Here is a 6,729-nt window from a genome sequence, read left to right on the forward strand (position 1 = left end):
GCTGCTGCTCCATCATTTTGTTCTGCTTCCCCTTCTCTTTGCCTCCTTTGTCATTCCCCTTGGCCTCTGCTTCAGTGCTGAGCTCTCCAGCACAGGGCCCATCTTTTTTCTTTAACCATTCAATACTCCATCTGGTGATGTCCTGCTCCTTGATTAAGATTCCTATGGTGATATGAATCATTAGGATTGATTCCCTGATGCTATACTGTCATTTAGTGCATTTGCTACAGCTCTTGGTAGCAATTTGTACTTAACTTTGCTTCAGCACCTCAGTTTTGAAGGTAGGAAATGTGTGATATTAATTACCTCTAATCACAGCTGACATTAGAAGTTCTGGTAGAAAACCCATTGAAATAAGTACCATAATTCCTTGTCTCAGAATGGAGATAACAAGTTTCTCTAGCATTACATTTTTTAACCCATTTTGCTGAAATTTAACGTAGTTATTTAACTTTCATTTTCTTCCAGCTGCTAACCCCTCACCTAGTTCAAATGATTCATCCCTGCTGCATTCACTGCCCAGGAATGTTGGCTTTCAACAAACTACAGCAAATAATGTAAAATAAACACGAGTGTGCTTTCATCTCACAACAATCTGGGTTAAGTACATATTTCACACACTGCACCACAGGATATGTTAAATTAAAATCAGAACCACCAGATTTAAAAGTCCAATGCCAATTCAAACCATTGATGAGTTATTTTTGTATTCACTTATATCCAACAGTGGGCATGAGCAACAGCCAGAGCTGTGTTAACCCTTAAATGTGCCACTTTACAACTTTTTGCTGCATTAATTGAGGAAAACCAAGAATTTTGATTTGAGTCTACAGTTTGTGGAAATTACTCTTATATACTTGATTATCCTGATCTCCTTGAACAAATTTTGGAGCGTACGAGTAGTTGTGTCTCTATCTTCCTCTTATTTTAGTGTCCCACATTTCCTAAATTGCTTTCAATCATTCTCAGAAAAAGCAGCTTGGAATGGCTTCCTTGAAATGATAAATGTGTTTTTAAATGTCTGCTCCCTCATGTTGCTGGAATCATGAGGTCTGGGGTCTTGCATGTATTCATTTCCCAGCCAAAAGATGTAGGGGAGCTACATTTGAAATAAACAGTGTAAAAAAGAGATTGGGATGGGAATCTGACAGAAAAGTGATGGTGTACTGGGCAAGACTCAGATTTAATGCACTCTTACTCTAGATTTCCATAGCGTAACATTTTGTGAATCCAGCTTCTCATTCTAACAACACTGGGATAGGAATCGTGCTTAGTTGTTGATTCACTTTGAAGATAGTCAGAATAGGCATTGCATATCCTTTAGGCTTTAAATACAAGGATAGAGATTCCCTAAGATTTAGGAAGCCTTCTGTTAGGTGCTATATTGCTATGTTTAGACTCTAAAAGTTAAAAATTAAATGCTGGGCTAGCAAGAGGAAAAGAGAATTAGTTTAGTTCATTTCTTTTCTTGACATTATGGCTTGATGAGCTGTTGCTTTCTCTCTGCAATGTCTGCTTGAAGAGATGAGCAGGGACCTTCTGGGGAGCTTTGCTTCCTCTGAGTTGCTTGGAAGGATCTGAGCTTATGGGAATGACTGAAGTGTCCTGGGGACAGAAAAAGAAACAGTCTCATTTTAATAGGTTAATGGTTCCTGGACACTGAAGGACCCACCACTTGCCAAAACTATTTCTTGCTTTTCTTCTTTCAGCTTTCATGCTGCTGTAAATCTAGACATCATCTTTGCCTGACCAAGGAAAAACATTGACCTTTTCTGGTATTGACAAAAACAGCAGAAGACAAATCCAGATGCAAATATTTTCATCCATTGCCACAGAAACTCCTTGAGAGCCATATAGCGCTGTCTGGTCAGCTGAAATGTGAACTTGAAATGTGTCTCCCTTGGCTGAGAATGGATGGAAAACCTTTCTCTAACAAAGTAGTGCTATGTATTCTTCCACCCACCTCGAGAGGAGAGTCATTTCTGTACCCACAACCCTGCTTTGCTTCTTTTTGGTCAGGTTTTGTATAAGCAAAGTGATGAAACTTACCTCTAGATCCAGAGGCTGAAGGTGGTGATAAGAAGAGCAGAGCAGTTGGCTTTAAAAGATAAGTACCTTTTAAAAGACATTTCATTCTAGCTGGGACTTTGGAGAGACAATGGAATGTTTGTATTCCCAGAATTAGAATGGCTTTTTTGCAGTGCTGCTACAGTAATTAAAGTTTAGAGCTCAGTTCAAGACCTAATGCTACCACAGCTGGCAAAGAAGAGAGCATAAATAAGCTAGTAGTTCTTCCTCCTTCAAAATTAAAAAAAAAAAAAAACAAAAAAAACCAAAAAAAACCCCATGAATGTCAGGATTTTCAAAATTACGGAAAAATTCATTACAAGGGATTTTCTCAGCTGGCTTCAATGATCTTTGGATGCAGACTTTGGAGATAACATTCCTCAGAAAAAATGGAATATCAAAGGAGAAGAGCACTGAATCTCAGCCACTGTAGAGCAGAATTAGATCTTCCCACATTTCTGTGAAGATCTATATACTTGATTAGAGTATCTCTCCAGCTTCTCTCAGTGTCTGAAGCCTTTTTTCTCTAATCTTCAGTTGTGCCTATATTGTAGGTTAGGGGAGTGGTTGGTTTGTGCAAGAATAGAGGGAAGAGAAGCAGGTACATCACTGGAGAGCAGAAGTTGAGGAGACCCTGGGTCAAGTTTTGCTCCAAATGTTTCTCTTCTCTAGCACTGATTGGTAAAATCATTCCCAGTATCTCCATGGGCCAGCTCACTACAGAACTGCATGGAAATCTTCCATGGCAACACCTTTCCCACCAGAAAAAAATAAAAAACAACACCAAACCAACAAACAAACAAAAAAGCTAACAACGCTAATTTGTTAAAAAGAAAGGGTTTTCTATAAAATTAAAAGAAAAATAAAAAAAAAACCACCCTCATGTGGAAAACAAAACATCTTAGAGAAAGTCTTCAAAGGTCTAGCTTGAACTTCTTAAAAGCAAATGTTTTAGATTTTCAGCTTGAAAAGATGGGTTACCAGGGTTTGACTTTCGTTTTATAGTACATTAAAAAAAAAATATTTTTCAAGGTGGAGTAAGAATGAGATGAGTTTTTTGTCAAAATGAAACTTAGAGAGCAGTTCAAAAAGGAGGTTTTAAGGATTTTGGGGGGGTGGAATTTGGTTTGGCCTCATAGGAAATGTGAGGGGAAAAAAAATCAGTGCTTTTTTTCCATTCTGAGAAAGAAGAATGCATTCCCTGTGGACCAAAAAAAAAAAAAAATCCACCTTTCACCCATCTTTAATACTCAAAAGCCTGCATCTTTTGCAATGGCAGGGCAGGAGTCATGCTGTGGGTGCTTGGTGGGAGCACGGCCAAAGAAAAGCACTTTGCTGTCTGGGCCATTGAAACTGCAGCTCGTGGGCAGGAGTGGGTGAGCCTGAGAATTCCCCAGGCTGGCCTGAACGCTGGCAGCCTGGCTGGAAAACATCCATGATCTCCAATGCCCAGACCAGCCCAGGAAACAGCCCTGGGACACCCGGGAGCCTTTTTTGGTGAGGCGCAAACCTTCAGTCACACGCACACAAGCCCCACCTCGAGCAGCAAGCCCAGTCATTCCCAAAGAATGCCTTGAAAATAATTAAATACCTTTACGTCATGTTCCAGGAGATAAAATTTTTCTGCCTTGCATTTCTTAAAGCTGCCAGCTTATAAGGTAGCATGGCAAAGCAACAAAAGGTCATACGTGGCACTACTTGCTACTTCCAACAAGGAGCAGCCTGGTACATTACAGCACCTTTGCTCTGCTGAGGAGAGAAAAAAAGAAAAATGCAACAGTCTTGGCTTGGGCTCAGTATTGCCAACAGATTTTCTGCATCTGCAATTTCTCTCTAGTCAAGAAATGCTCGCAAAAAATAAGCACTATTTTTATGCAGAGCTGATACACACTTTTCCTGCAAAATTTGTTGTTTTGTACATATCTAACTGCTAAAACATAGGGCATAAAAATAAATATAAATAAATAAATTAAAATATAATAATATATAATATATAACATATAACATATAACATATAACATATAACATATAACATATAACATATATAATGTATAATGTATAATGTATAATGTAATATATGATATATCATATATCATATATAGTATAATATATAATATGATATATAATATTATATATAATATTATATATAGTATATATAATAATTAAAGATAAAAATAAAAAATAAATAAAATATAAAGAGAAAAATAGGACATAAAAAGGACATAAAACATAAGACATATAATGTCCCCCAGTCTCCTTAATACAAGTGTAGAGTGGTGCTTTTGGAATTGCTTTACCTCCTGTGAAGTCATGGGTTTCTTCCAAATATGAAGAATAACATGGAAATTATGTATTGAACAGAAAAATTATCTGTCCTCAGGTGAAATTTGCATATTGACTTAATTTCTCTAGTATTTATAAAAACAAACAAACAAAAACTCACAGATTAAAAGTGAGGAAAAACTCTAAATAATACCAGTGTGCTGAGCTTGGAGGGCTGTTTTGCTTTCCTTTTCTTTTATTTTTTCTTTCACTTTCATGAGACTTAAACACCCATATTTTAAGACTAAAGAAAAAATGAATTCTCATCAGCAATAGGCAGAAGTAGCCCTTGGTGTAATGCACTGGAATAAAACACCTTGACCTCACAGAGAAACCTTTCTGTCACACCACCTTTGCAATCTCCTTTTTCTCAAGGATTTTCACATCAGCTTAATTGTGATTCTTAGGGGAATCTGAGCTTCCTCTTTCTATCAGGGTAATGACAAATTTAGGTGCTGTTTCTGACCACTCCTCCACATCACAACCCAGTGTTTTGTTCCAGGTCCTGGCACCCCAAAGCTCAGTACAGACAGGGCTCTAATAACCTCTCCTGGATGAGCTGCTGGTTTCCTCATGTAGAGAAAGGGCATAGAGAAGACTAGAGAGATCAGGATAAATGGAAAAGCTTCTCAAAATTTTTCTCTCTCTTCTCAAGTGTGATGAAAACATCATGGAGGATGAAATAGGGAAAAGCGAAAATGACAGTCTGTGGTCTCTGTCTCTCACACAGAATATGAAAGATGGGAAAGGGAAAACAGACAAAAGAAAAGGAAGAAATAATACAAAACTGAATGAAAGAAAGGAAATGGTCATGGTATGGAAAGAAAGTGAGAGACAAAGTGACTGAGAAAAGAGTGAGATGAAAATGTAAAGGAAACATGTGAGGCAGCAAAATAGTAGCTGTACATGTCTCTAGTGGAAAATAATTATGGGGCACGTATAAGCAAATATGACATCAAAAATTACACAATAGCAGATAAGTAAAGGCTGTGGGTAGGTCTGGATAATTCTCCTCCAAATAAGGCAGCTGAAAGTCAGCATTCCCTTATTGCAGCTATTGTGAAGCTAAAGTTCACTTGTACTGAAATGTTTCCTTACTTTGTATCATAGCCTGATAAGTGATTTGTTCCACTGGGAGAAAATGTTTTATCACCACGGCCCATGTGTGCTTTGTTGGCATAGTATCTGAAGTGCAATTATTCAATATAATTTTTCAGCTGGTGGGTTATTTGTTTAAATTTTTAACAAAGGCGGGGTAGGTAAAAGAAGTGTTTTCCAAAAAAATTCTGGTTTGCACTTTCTCGTCTCTTCTTTTGCTACTTTTCCTCTCTGCCTGCAGCCAGATCCACTCCCTAAAGCACCGAGGCACTGCAGCCCTTAAATCAAAGAGCCTTTGGGTGTTTTTAACGCTCTGCTCTCCCACATCCCTTGTTCCAGGGGCTGCTCCCACTGTGCCTGTGCTGATGGGCTCCAGGACACCAAGCACTGACACTCCTGGTTTTACCCAGGGGCACTGCAGGCTCTGCACGCCCAGCAAACCCAGTGCCAAAGCTGCACCAGGCCTGCTGGCTCCCCCAGCACAGCCACTGCTTGGTGACAGCTTTTACAGCACTCACACTTGCTCAATTCCTCCTCTCCTTGATTTCGTATGCTGAACAGTAGCCAAAGCCATAATCTGTGATCTTTACACCTCCCAAGAATCTTCAAGCCATACAGTTTAACAAACAGGTGCCCTCTTAACAATTAAAATGACCTGGAAATGAGAAAGAACTTTTCCTAAATCTGTCATGTAAACATCACATTTCTGTCAGCGTGGTTTTTTTTTTTCCCTCTCAGCTCTATTTACACAATTTCCTTTATTTTGCTGGACTTCTTTCTCTTCAGTTCTTGAATTACACAGTCTTTACATTAAAATAAAATTCATCCCTTTCCTTTGCCTGTGCAGACACGTGAACCTCTGTCTAAACTGAAAAAAACCACAACTTTCTAGCATAAAGCATGTGATGTTTTATGGTAATGGTACCTTTGACCATTTTAACCAATAATCTTTGAAATGTACATAGAAATTAGGCAAGGTTGGGCAATATGTAAACATTACCTGCCAGGAAAGGCTGTTACACTGTACAACTGCTATAAATCACAGACTTTGTAAAGGCAGATGCTGGGTGAAGTGTCCTGCATTCAATAATGAAACAATTTTCTTTCCCTGATGATGGGTGACCATCCCCAAGCCACTGATCACATGTCATGAGATGTTTCCCATCCTTCGGAGGGACTTTCTTGGAGATAAGTTGCAGATTAAGACATTGGAGTGCTGCTTGACTGCAGGTCTATTAAAAA

The sequence above is a fragment of the Zonotrichia albicollis genome, chromosome 2 (assembly GCF_047830755.1).
Source record: "Zonotrichia albicollis isolate bZonAlb1 chromosome 2, bZonAlb1.hap1, whole genome shotgun sequence".
In the NCBI taxonomy this organism is placed as follows: Eukaryota; Metazoa; Chordata; class Aves; order Passeriformes; family Passerellidae; genus Zonotrichia; species Zonotrichia albicollis.